General features: G+C 47.0%; 1 non-coding gene and 2 pseudogenes across 1 annotated transcript; 1 reads left to right on the top strand and 2 right to left on the bottom strand.

The window, feature by feature from the left end:
• Positions 1–3,897: 3,897 nt before the first annotated feature.
• On the top strand, positions 3,898–4,112 carry LOC123140483 (small nucleolar RNA U3). Its single transcript, XR_006470037.1, has one exon. It is a non-coding gene; the product is annotated as a small nucleolar RNA U3 (small nucleolar RNA).
• A 3,445-nt stretch (positions 4,113–7,557) lies between these two features.
• On the bottom strand, positions 7,558–9,916 carry LOC123138748 (uncharacterized; annotated as a pseudogene).
• Positions 9,917–9,924: 8 nt separating this feature from the next.
• On the bottom strand, positions 9,925–12,534 carry LOC123138747 (cysteine-rich receptor-like protein kinase 26; annotated as a pseudogene).
• Positions 12,535–13,247: the final 713 nt, after the last annotated feature.

The following is a 13,247-nucleotide window of genomic DNA, read 5'->3' as shown; positions in this document are numbered from 1 at the left end:
GAGAGAGAGGAAGCAGAGGAGAGAAACGAGGGAGAGGGAGAGAGCGAGGGGGTCCAGGGGGTCGCGCTGGCGTCGTCTAGGCGCGACGAGGGGGAGCCAGGCAGGCTAGGAGGGAGGAGGTGGCCGGGGCGCGTGCGTGCGCGCGTCGGCCGCACGCGCGTCCTCCTGGCAGAGGAGGAAGGCGACAGGGGGGGTAGCGGTGGCGGGGTGGGCCGCCAGCTGGAGTTGGGCCAGGTGGGCTGAGAGGTGAGCGCCAGGTAGTCTTTCTGCTCTTTCCTTTTACTTATTGTTTTCTATTTTTTTCTTCCTCTGTTTTGATTTAGTTTAGCAACTAAATCATTTTAGTAAATTCTGTAGGTTTTTATGTGGCTTGCTAAAATATATACAAAGCCACTCACAAACTTCCAGAATTATTGGAGTCATATTTAATATATATTAAATATAAATCCAAAGCAAATAGTTATTGGATTAATTCAAATGGCCAAAATTAATATCTCTGTGACTCCAAAAATATTGGTTTGAATTTTACCTCTTACCAATATTTCTATGGAATAACAGGAACATTTTCTTGGACTCATTTCAGAAGATATAAATGTTGGTTATTTTTAGAGGTTTGATGAGGCTTTTGAAAATTCCTCAATTCAAATTTCATTTGAATTTAAACATGATGCACACATGGAAGCAAGCATAGATCAGGCCAGAACTAGGGATGTGACAGGCGGACTTTGGCTCGACATCATCCAGAACAAATATCTACGCGGACAGTCCCTCGCCTTCTGCCAGCGAACTGGCGGCTCCCAGTTCTGGCAGTCGGTCGTCCAGCTTCTTCTGGTTCTCCGCATCGGGACATCCATATCGGTTGGCTCCGGAGCGTCGACTTTGTTCTGGTTTGATCGTTGGGCTAGTGACGCTCCCTTCGCGGCGCGCTTTCCCGACCTTTTCTCCATCGCCGTTGACCCTGTGATCTCTGTCGAGAGGGCCCTTATTGACTTGAGAAAATTCCTTATTTGGCCAAATAAGGAATTCTCTCTATTGACTTAGGGCGTCTCGCCTTGCTTGGCGCGAGTTGCTAGACTGTGTTGCCCTACACGAGCCTAGGGTGGACGGTGGACCCGACTAGGTGTGTGGCGCCTGGAGTCCTCTGGCATGTTCTCCACCAAGCCCCTCTACCTGGCCATCGCCCCCTCCTCCGCCCCCATCCCCTCTCGATAGTGTGGTCCATCTGCCTACCTCTGAAAATCCGGATCTTCATGTGGCAATGGATTCGCGGTCGGGTTCCGTCCAGGGTTGAGGTCTGCAAACGGAATAGCCCGGGCTCGGGCATCGGCCCCCTCTGCGGTGTCCCCGAAGACTCGAATCACATCTTCTTCTCCTGCATGTCCGCTCAGTTCATTTGGAGCTGCTTTTGTGAAGTGGTTGGTGGAGATTGGTGCCACACCAACTTCCCCGACTTATTTGCCAAACTCCAGAACCCCCCTTGTCGTCTCGCCCCATTAGGTGGCTTGAGATTGGGGTCCTAGCCTGGACCCTCTGGACGATCCGCAATAAGCTTGTGATCCAGCACACCCCTCTTCGACGAGCTACTGACGCAATCTTCAAATTCTCTGGTTTCTTGCAGCTTTGGCGGCCGCTTAGCCGCCCCCAAGACCGCGACGCCATCTTCGCCTTCATCGCCGACCTCTGATCGATGGTCGTCCGCCTGTCGCCGCCGCCCCTGCCGCCTCCGCCAGAGCCTGATTAGGCGCCTTCCTCGCCCTTAGGCGGCTGCCTTGTTTTCTTGTTTCTTTTTTTGGCTTGTTGAGTTGTGCCCTCAGCAGAACCTTTGTATTTTTGTGTGAGACTTGAGTGTATGCGTGTGGACTAGTCCGTGTATGTGCCCTCTCTGGCGGTTTGCTTTATTTATAAAGTGGGGCGAAAGCCTTTTTCGGTAAAGGATGTAGTAAATGCAACAAAAGTACTTCAACAGACAAGTGTATGTTCCGTCTGTGATGTTCCGGAGTTACAACACGCCCAGTTTTCCCTCCAGTTTTGTTCTTGCGTTTCTCTTCTCTCTAACCTAGCAGTGTGTCTGCAACTTTGTAATGGCCGGCTGTAATTTCATTTGGCATTAAAACTAAAGAGAAAAAAATAGGTGTCATGAAAAAAAATACAATAAACATTGTTCAGAATTACTATGTACTATGCAGCATTTGCCAGATATTTAAATCAGTTCAAAATCTCCAGAGTTTTTTTTTTTTGAAACAAGGCAAAAGATTTGCCATTTTCATTGAATAAGGAGTATTAGGGGTCTTGGCCAAAGGCCAAATACAACGTATCACTCTTGCGGCATGATATTACACAAATGTTTCGCACCGGCCAGACACCATAGCGCCGTCTCGTCTTTGATTCTAGCTACTAAAACCCCAACAGGCACCGCGACATTACGAAATACCCTAGCATTCCGCTCTTTCCAAATTTCCCCTGAGACGAGCAGCATAAGGCAGGTAAGCGGTCGTCGAGATTGCGTCGTGTTGGAAGCGGTGGCACTCCACCAATTCTTCACCGTGTCAACCATGGCCCAGTTCTGCGAGTAAATGTCATGAAGGCCAAGCCACGCTTTAATCATGTTCCATACTCTAACCATGTAGCGGCATTTGAAAAGCAGACGAGCCGCCGATTCCTGGACTTTCTTGCACAGGGGCAAATGTTGCAATTAGGCCACCCTCGCTTCTGAAGCCGGTCTGCCGTCCAGATTCTATTGTTGATGACTAGCCAAGCGAAAAACTTGCATTTGGGGGGGGGGGGGGGGGGGCAAGTTGTCCAAACAATTTGAGGCAAGTCCGAGTCAACTAAACCGAGAAACTGCGCACTATAAGCCGTTGCTGCAGAATAGTGACCATCCTTGGTGAGCTTCCAAATGATGGAGTCAGGCATGTCAGGTATTAACTAAACATGAGATAGATTCTCCCATAGGTTGATGAACTCATGAAGATGGTCAACAGTCATGCCCTGAGAGGTCTTCACCTGAGACTCCCAAAAATTGTTGAGGAGCGCTTTCTGTACCGAGCAATTCCTTCTTTGTGACAGCTCAAATTTTTTTGGTGCAATGTCCTTGGGTCGCAAACCATCAAGCCAAGCAGACTCCCAAAAAATGGCATGTGTACCATCGCCCACGACGACTTTTGTGGAGGCCGCAAAGATGTCTCTATCCTGTCGGTCGCATGGCGTCCCTAATCCCACCCAAGGCTTGATCGGAGTAAGCCACTCACCCCAGAGCCAACGAATGCGCAGAGTAGATGCAAACTTTTTCAGATTGAGAATGCCAAGGCCACCATGAAGTTTTGACTTGCACACTTGCTCCCAATTAATCTTGCATTTTCCTCCAGTGACTTTGTCACATCCAGCCCACAAGAATGCCCGTCGGAGAGCATCAATCTTGTTCATCACCTCAACCGGGAGGTTCAACGCCGTCATATAATAGATAGCAATGGCCGTAAGCACGGATTTGACCAACACAACACGTCCTGGAGAGGCAACGTGTTTACTCATCCACGGTGCCAATTGGGTTGCGATCTTGTCTTCAAGCGGTTGATAGTGGATTCTTTTCAAATTCTTGACCGAGAGAGGTAGGCCCAAATGCTTCATTGGGAAGGAGGTACGGCTGGCCGGGAAAGAGTGTAAGATGTCCACCAGGTCCAGGTCCTCACAAAGAATAGGAGCAACCAATCTCCAGAGTTGAACGGTTCTCTCATGGGCTTTGCCCATTCTCATTCTCAGCTACATGGGCCACGACCCTTCTTCCATGCTCTGCCAGAGGAGGCTTAATTAGCACTGCGTGTCTACTCTCTAATTAGTCCCACCTCGCTAGTTTAGGCGACACTAGACCAGTTTATAAGGCGGAGCGTGGCTGTTTGTTGCATGACCTTACTTGCACATGATCTGTTCTATAGGCTCGTACTGCTGCATCCTTTACCAATAAGGAGGCAAGCACTTCAGTCTGGTTGATGCATTCTGACCTTTGGGCCAGAACGTGATTAACGGCCAGGATCACCTGATGGGTGCCATCCGATCAGAGGATCGTTCCTGCCTGGTACACACTGGTGCAAGGTGGCTCAGAGGTTGTTTGACAGACTTCACAAAATCTTTTTGTTTTTTGCAGCACTTTTTACCTAGTGGCAACCGATTCTCTTGCAAACTTTGCATGATTCAGTTGTACAATGGATCTGGAATTCAGGTACATTTTTGTCTCTTTTGAACTTGTTTAACCAACAAATCTCCCTCCTTAATCACACATCTGGAACTATGTATATGGTTCAGTTCACAGTATAGTATTAGTACTGGGCTAGTGGCAGTAAGATAAGATGCACACACTTTATTTTTAGCTGAACTAGTACTACTAGCCACTGCAAAAATATCCGAAGGTAACAGAAGCCAACTGACCACATGCATGATCCATACATATATATATTTACACACCTGTCCCAGGAGCTATATCGCTGAAAGATTTTGCTTAATTTTTTTAAAGAGGAATATATTAATATCAAGCGGATATCAATTACACCCGGCCTCTGCAACAACATAATGTCAGGAACTAGTCGAGACATCAAGGATGCACACAGCAAAAAGAAAAAGAAAAAAAAACGCCGAACTGATCAGTGAAGCAGCAGGAACTACCACCACCAGAGGCCACACCCAGACTGCAAAAAAGGTTCTCCAAGAACAACGCCTCCAAGAAGGAAACAGTGAACCAGCACCTGTCCCAGGAGCTCTATCGCTGAAAGATTTTGCTTCATAGCTCAAGCTTTTATACAACACCCACCAGTCCATGCATCACATGCTTGGCTTGGCTTGTTGTTGAGACTGATTCGGCGCACTTCATCCACGTGTGCAAAGTAATCAAGATTCAGCAAGCAATTCTCTTACTACAAGTCCATTGGATGATCGTCTGAAATTTGCCACCACTGAGAGTGACAGTAGCAATGAGATGTTTCACTACTGAACTGGGAGAGAAAATGGACAAAGATGGCGTGGAACTAGTGGCTGAACAAGTATGTTCAGGAAGGAAAATGGCTCGTCTTCGCATATAGGACCTGGATACCTATTTCTTCACACACAAATTATTTTGCGAGTAAATAGCATAAAACTACTACTTTACAGGCTAAGGTTCCAAAAAACTACCGAATTTAATTTTTTCGTTGATAACTACCAAGTCAGGGGTTGGCTGTTTCAAAAAACCCCAAATCCTCTTTGTTAAAAAATTAAATATGTTTATGACAGGTCAGGCCCGCCACTAAACACACCGTTTGGTTGACCGTTTGTTTGACCGTTAACTGACTTGTAGGGGCCACATGTCAGCGCCTCATCCACAGATTTTTCACGGATTAGCCCCTACAAAGATTTTAAAAAAGCAATCGGGTCCCTGGAATCATTTTTTAAAAGCAATCGGGTCCTTGGACTGTCGCCGCCGCGCCTCCATGGGCTCTACCCGTGGTCGCCGTTGCGCCTCCATGGGGCTCCGCCCATGGTCACCGCTGCACGCCGCCATGGGTGGTCGCCACCGCGCGCCGCCGCCATGTGGTTCCACCCGCGGTCACCACGCGCCATGGGGCTTCGCCTGTGGTCGTCGCCGCGTGCCGTGGGGCTCTGCCCGCGGTCGCCGCGCGCGCCATGAGGGCTTGTGTGTAGGCCACCGCTGCCACCACCAGCCAGAGCAGCTCGACCCTGCCCTCCTCCGCGCCGAGGACGGCCATGCCGCCACCACCTCCAGCCGGGGCCACTGGACCGAGCTGGTCGAGCTGCTCCACCCACCTGGAGCCAGCGCGAGCAAGAGGGAAGAGAGAGAGGTTGCGTGTTGGGGAGCTCCGCGGCTGCGCGCGCTGTACGACGAAGGGCGACGGAAAGGGGCTCCGTCGCGGCGCCATGGCTGCTGGCCGGCGAGCTCCACGCAACAGCTGATGGCCGGCGAGCAAGGTGCGGGCGCCCGCTCCTCTCGATCTGGAGCACAGCCACGGAAAGGACCGATTGCCTTTTTAATTTGTTTGTAGGGACCGGATTGCTTTTCTTAAATATTTACAAGGGCCTGATTGATTTTGTAAGAAACACTGACATGTCGGTCCCACATGTCAAATAGCGGTCAAACAAACGGTCAAACAGCCAGTTCGTTTAGGTGCGGGCCCGACATGTCATAAACATGTTTAATTTTTAAACAACGGTCATTTGGGGTTTTTTGAAACAGCCGACCACCCACTTGGTAGTTATCTGAGAAAAATTTAAACCGATAGTTTTTTGGAACCCTAGCCTGTAAAGTAGTAGTTTTATGCTATTTACTCTTATTTTGCATACATCTGAGTTACAGGAAGTTGGTAAGCAAAATGCTCTATGGAAGACTAAGGTGAGCTCACCTTTCAACACTTTCTTGCATCTTCAGATTAATCCTTTAAAGAAGAGTTTGAGTCATTATCCACAAAATCATGTCCCGGATTAATGCCAGAGCAGTGCTAGGAGCACTTCAACAAACTGTCAGCTGAAACGGAGGTGATCCCTTGCTTCTACTGTCCGAAGACCACACATGACACATGAGTAAGATGGGAGAAAGGAGTTGTTTCCTACGCGACATGGCGCTTGTATTCAGTCTGCCTGTTAATTACTAGTGGTAGCCAGATAAATAAATTTGACAGGAACACTGAATCTTTGATTTTGAGTAGGAACTCTGCACCATGGACTCTGAGAAAACAGTAGATGGTTTGCAATACCCTGAGCGGGACACATGGTCCTTATTTTTGATGCCACAACTTGCATCCCAATTCATTTGATTGAAAAAGTGTATGCAAAATGTTTTCAATTATATAATTTTTGATGCCATGAGATGGAGCAAAAGTTATACCAGTGAATTCGTATTCAAAAAAGTTTTCAATTATATAATTTTTTTCTCCCACCGCAGTCGGTCTCGTTGGTTAAATTTATGGTCAAAGTTGGACCTCAGAAAACGCGGGCGCACTATATTTTGAAATGGAGGGAGTACTTAGGATAGTAACGCATACGGGGCCTTACACCACATTGATGTAGGTCATTCGCGTACCATTGAAGATTTTCACTTCCCTCGTTTGATTCCACCTTACACCACCTCGACTACCTCACGACTCAGGAACGAGGCAATCTTCACTGGGAAGGCCTCAAAGACGGTCGTGAGGTCAATGCCGTCACAGACTTACAGTGGATTGTGTATGGGTTGAGAAAAATACGATCATCATCCATGAAGAGGTAAACTCAACAGCTAGCAACACGTGCCCGAACGGGCTTCAATATGCCGTGCTCAGATGCGACCAGAAGGATTTACAGCAACATTTCTGTTCCATTTTGCTAGTGTTAAATGAAAACAATAGTCCAAATATTTTCTCGAACTTTTACATAATAATGTTCCAAATGTAGAAAAGTGAAATGTTTGATAGATGGATCTCCAGTGATTACCGAAACAGAAAGTTGGTTCGAGCAAGAACACTAACGAATAAGCTTTAGTTTCCCATGTTGATTGGATACACCGTTGTTTTTTATTGATAGATACTGTATACTAACAAATAATCAGCAAGCACTCTTGGGGATGAGGTGGCCGGTCATGTGCTAGCTCTCGCTCCTGTCGGGGTGGATGTACGGACACGCCTGTTTGTACAACGTGTCCTCAAATTTCAGCAACATGTTCCACTGCGCGTGTGCGGGCGTCGCGAACAAGGACGTCCAGGCTGGCGTCCCACACTCATACCTGCTATGCGTCATCCGGCGGAACTCCTTCACGTCTTTGCTCTTGGTCGGGTCGTCCGGGTCGATGTCCACCACCAAGATGTCGCCATAGGGCCGGAGCGCGTATAAGCACTTGGGCAGCGAGATCGGCTCCACCGACACCGCTGCTAGGTCTGCAGTGAAGGCGATGCTCCTCCCGTCCGGGCTGAACACAGGGTGGTTTATGTGACCGCCAAGATTGCCCCCGCTGCTCATCACCCTGATTACCACCGCCAGGTCACTCGCCTTAACCAGGTACACCGAGAAGAATCCCGTGTCAAGGAAGTGGTCACTATGGAGAGCAGCGGCTGGTTTGTCGCGCGAGGACGAGAAGACGATCCACTCCCCATGCGGTGACCACTGGCAGTGAGTATCTGCCCAAGGCCCTGCCGTCAGCCGCCCTGTCACATGATCAAGTTCTGTTTCCCCCTTATTCGACATTATGTACAAGTTCTTGTGCCCCCGCTCCGATGCGCCCCTTATTCCCGTCCGGACTGCTTGACGGGAATGCATTGTTGAACCCGCCATGAGTGAGTCGTTCAATCTGCTGAGGCGCCATGTCCGAGTGGTTGCCGATGTGAATGGCATAAATCTCCAGTGGCATGCCCGAGTGGAAGGTGCGGCCGACGCAGATATAGAGGATGTCCTTGTCAGGGTTCTGGTTCCACACAGGGGAGAAGACACTCCCGCCCCCCGAGCCTTCTTCAGTCTTGAACACAATACGTAGCCTTGGCTATCCGCGACCCACACCTGACACCACCTTGAACTCATTGTCGACGAAGGCGAGCTTGGAGCCGTCCGTGGAGATGGTTGGGGACATTCCAGACACCCGATACAAGCCGATGTCCTCCACCGGGGACTCCTCCTGCTTGTACAAATTCCGGTGGATGCGGTCTCCGTGGCGCAGGTGATCACTCCTGCAACGGTGGTATCCAATGCGGCCGCCACCATCCATCACAAAGGGGTTGTAGTGGTCACCTTTTGGCCTTAACTTATGGATGATGCGCACCGGAGGCAGCATAGGAGTATCCGTGTCAAAGATCTCGATGTGGCGATACCGCGTCTCCAGGGTGGCTTTATGGCTGAAGCTGACCCCGGACTCATGGCGGATGGTCGCCACCGCTACCTTGGTCTCGCTGATGGCCGCCGGAGTCACCGCGCTCAATTCCTCGGGAGTCACTCGGACGGTCTTCTTGGTGCTGATGTTGTACTGGAACACGGCCCAAGATGTTCTTCCTAACATCATGTCCATGACACAACGATGGAAGAAGATTATGTTGTCACTTCCCGAGGATGGCCAGCCGCCATCCATAATGATTTTGCAGCGCCCAAGGCCACCACACTTGACCCTATCCACATTCATCACGCAGATGTCTGTTTTGAGGTTCTCGATCTCGCCGTTCCATCTATTCGATTGAAACGTGGCCACCGCAACCTTCTTCCCCGATGGCGACACGGACGGGCTCAAGTCAAACTGCCCTACATATGTCAATCACATATAGTGCAATTAGACGACCAATAGAAATCTTTAGAGCTCAACACATGAGGTATATATATACCTTGTGGAGTGAGGCGCTTTGTCTCGCCCGTCCTCAGGTTAGTGCTGTACACGACCGTCCAAGGACTGCGGCTTGTCTGTACTGGTTCCTTGGTGGAGACGTAGATGAGACAGTGATCGATGGTTTGAGACCCCACGCTACAACCACCGCCAATGCAGCCACTGTCCTCCAGGCGTACACCGCAGAAGTCGGCAGTGCTGAAGATGTCGGCGAGGGCATAGACCTTGACCTTGACCTTGACCTTATTGTCATTACTGAAGCGCAAGGCAATGTACAACGTCTCCAGGCCGTCGTCCCTCTCAGAGACAAAGATGAGGCCGGAGACATGGCCAGCATCGACGTCCATCGGTGGTGGCCGCACTCTCGTTTGCCACCTTGGGGTTCTTGAGAAGGGTCTTTAGTGCGGCGGGAGGGATGGAACGGCCGTTGTAGTTGTATGAGACTCCATCTGTGAGGAGGAGTTCATCTTGGGTGGACGACGGCGTCAAGGCGCAGGAGAAGATGTCCAATGGCACCGGGGCCCTGTAGCTGGTAGAAAATGCGATTCTGCCTCGGTGCTCTACCGTGCAGTCACGAACGAAGCAATTAATGATTACGTACACCATAGTACGAGTTAATTAGCTGATGCATTGATATTCACAAGATGTTTACCTGAATTCCAGTTTTGGTTTACGGCATGCTTGCTTCCGGAGTTGGTGACCTGCAACAACAAAAGGTCATACATACTGTACATACAAAGTACCACCCCCTCTGTTCACTAACACTAAGATGCTTTGGATATTTCAATATGAACTATATATGAACTGATAAAACACGTCTAAATACATCCAATCCGGAGAAAAAAGTTGGAACTTTTTATAATTTGGAATCGGAAGGAGTAAGATATATACAACTCATGTGGTCTTACACATACTCCCTCCATTTTTATTTATTCCGCGTATAGGCTTTGACCTAAGTCAAACTTATAAATTTTGACCAAATTTATCAAAAATAATCTGAACTTTTACAACAGAAATATATATGGTACGAAAATACTAATGATATTGATTTGGTAGTGTGGATGCTAATTTTTTTTTGTATAAATTTGGTCCAAGTTTATATTTTTTGGCTCGAGACAAAGCCAATGTGTGAAGTAAATAAAAACGGAGGAAGTACTACATAGTACATACTACGGCTACATACATAGTCTCCGTTAGGATATATACTTATACACTAGGATAGTAACTGTATCTTGTAGTACAAAAAAGAAATTTTAGACATATGCTTTCTAACGGATGTTGCAAAGCAATACCTACTACCTAGTAGAGATTATGAAATATGGGTAGCTGTCAAAATATAGTTTATTAGGAAACGACGAAGTGACCCGTGCCGATTTCTACTAACTTTTAGTTATCGGAATTGTAACTGGCACTCTTCATCTTTTTTGCAAGATAACGGATCAACTCGGGTGTCGTTCCATTCGGATCCATCCAACGGTCACCACACTTCCCGCTAATCCCGCTCTTTTTTTCGGCTGTAGCTATTTTTTCTTCGGCTGCAGCTATTGTGTCATGGGGTAGAAAATGGATAAAAATGAAGTGCGGCTAGGTCCGTGCTGCCCCCACCAAAACGAAAACAATAAATGTATTTTACTAGCATCTTCATATGAAGAGTAATGGGCGCAATTTCATGTTGGTTTTAGTATAAAAATTCAAAAGAATTAGGTAAAGAGGAAAACAAATGAAACTGAAACAACAGGCATTTATGATCAGCGGGCCGGAAGTTAGTGATTAATTATGGGATATGTAGAGGACGTAACTTGGTCATGCTATATAAATCCAGTGTATAGCCGATCCGAATATATATACCTGTTCTATAGGCGAACTTCCTGCGGTACCAACATGGTTTAGTTCATAGACAATCTCGGCTATAGTAGGCCTTTTCTCACTGTCCACCTCCACACACTTCAACGCTATTTTGATACATGTCTTGACTTCCTCTAATTTAAGCGATGACATTGTTGCCTGCAGCCGCTTCCCCCAGTTTTCATGTACCTGCGAATTTGGAATAGAATGGCGAGGTGGCATGGATTTAAGGCATTCACAAAAGGATTATAATATATGACAAAGGTATTGCTGCTCACAATGCAATAAATAAGCCATACATGCTCAAAAAAAAACTTGCGAGGACATTTCTCTGGAGAAACCCTCCTTTCCCGTCATTATCCGTATGATGACAACATCCAAACTGAATACATCAAACTTTGATGTGATTTCGCTTCTATCTATGTATTCCGGTGGCATGTATCCGCTGCATATTATATGTCAAATACAATTATCTCTATAATTTCCTTATGAAATAAACAATTATTTGTCATGACTCATGAGGTATTAATCAACTCACGGTGTTCCTGCAAATTGGCTTGTGTCATTGGTTTGCGTTGGAAGGAAGAGTTTCGATAAACCGAAATCTCCAATTTTAGGGATCATGTTCTTGTCCAGCAATATATTGTCGGGTTTCAAGTCAAGATGGTAAATGGGATCTTTGGATCCATTATGAAGGTAATTTAAGCCCTCACAGACTCCCTTAATAATTTTGAAACGTGTGCTCCAATCGAGTCCATCAGATATATCTGCAAAAGTAAACGTGGGTATTGCCAACATGTGAATTTAGGGGTCTAAAAATTGCAGAAAGTTTAGTATAATTTCTCTTTATATAAACATAGAATGTATAAATAGAGCACCATCATACCGGTAATATGCTTGTCAAGGCTTTCCGGCAAGTATTCAAAGCAGAGGACTCTTTCTTCAACACTAACAGAAATATATTCACCATTATGCTCAACACGTTGTTCTCTTAGATTATAGCAGTAGCCAACCAACTGGGTAATATTTCGATGTTGGGCCCTCATAAGGTTAGTAAACTCATTCCTAAATTCTGTGTCACCAATATCCTGCTTCCAATAGAGCTTTTTGAGAGCAATCTTTTCCCCATTGGGCAATACTCCCTGCAGTTAAAAAGTTAGATGAGTCCTTATTGTTACATTCAATACTACAGTAGTATATATCAGTTCAAATTACAAGATGTGTAAGAAATGACCATATGAGTATATTACCTTGTAAACTACTCCATACCCACCACTACCAATTATGTTTTTGTCAGAAAAATTATCTGTAATTTCCTCCAGGTACTGGTATGTAAACTCCCTTGTGATCACATTTGTGTGTTCGAACTTGTTCGCCATGGTATCTTATGTCTCTGCTGGTGCAAGCATTGACTGGCTCGAAGCCTTGGATGTCTATCCCTCTAATAACATGGAAAACGTTTCACATGGTTAAGAGATAGTAGCATATAATGCATTGTAGGAAAAAAAAGATACGCTGCACGAAAGCATATATGCACAACTTGTACGAAGAAAATTTCCCTAAAAAAAAGTTGTACGAAAAAAATAGACGCGCAGCATATATTCTTCCGTGAAAATTAGACCTTTGTCTCGCCCCTGCGATGCAATCGGGTACCGATCGAAGACAACCCCAAGAACATGGGACCTAGCAGCAGAGTCCAAAGGGATCCGCGCGGCGACCTAGCTTGTTGGCCGGCATCTTCATCCTTTCCCGGACCAGGAGACGCAACGGTAATGGCCTGTGGAGGCGGTAAGGATGTGCAGATGGCGGCGCCGCCTGCAGCCCCGAGGGCGGCGAGCTTGGGGATTACAGAAGCGCCGCTGTTTGGGATATCTCCCCTCTTGGGTCGATTTTTTTTTTGAAGCGCCGCCGATTGGATTTGGACTTGTATTTTGGGGGTTCAGAGTTTAAGGAACCCCCGCATAGTAAGTAGTCTGGGGGCATTTATGTCATTTTGACTCTCTCTGACTTTTCTCTAAAATTACAGTAGTACTAGTACACTTTGCATATATGAGGGGCAAAGTCAACAATTTTTTCCTTAACTGAAATTGAT

Source organism: Triticum aestivum, chromosome 6B (assembly GCF_018294505.1).
Source record: "Triticum aestivum cultivar Chinese Spring chromosome 6B, IWGSC CS RefSeq v2.1, whole genome shotgun sequence".
Lineage (NCBI taxonomy): Eukaryota > Viridiplantae > Streptophyta > Magnoliopsida > Poales > Poaceae > Triticum > Triticum aestivum.
This window is presented reverse-complemented; position numbering and strand designations above follow the sequence as displayed.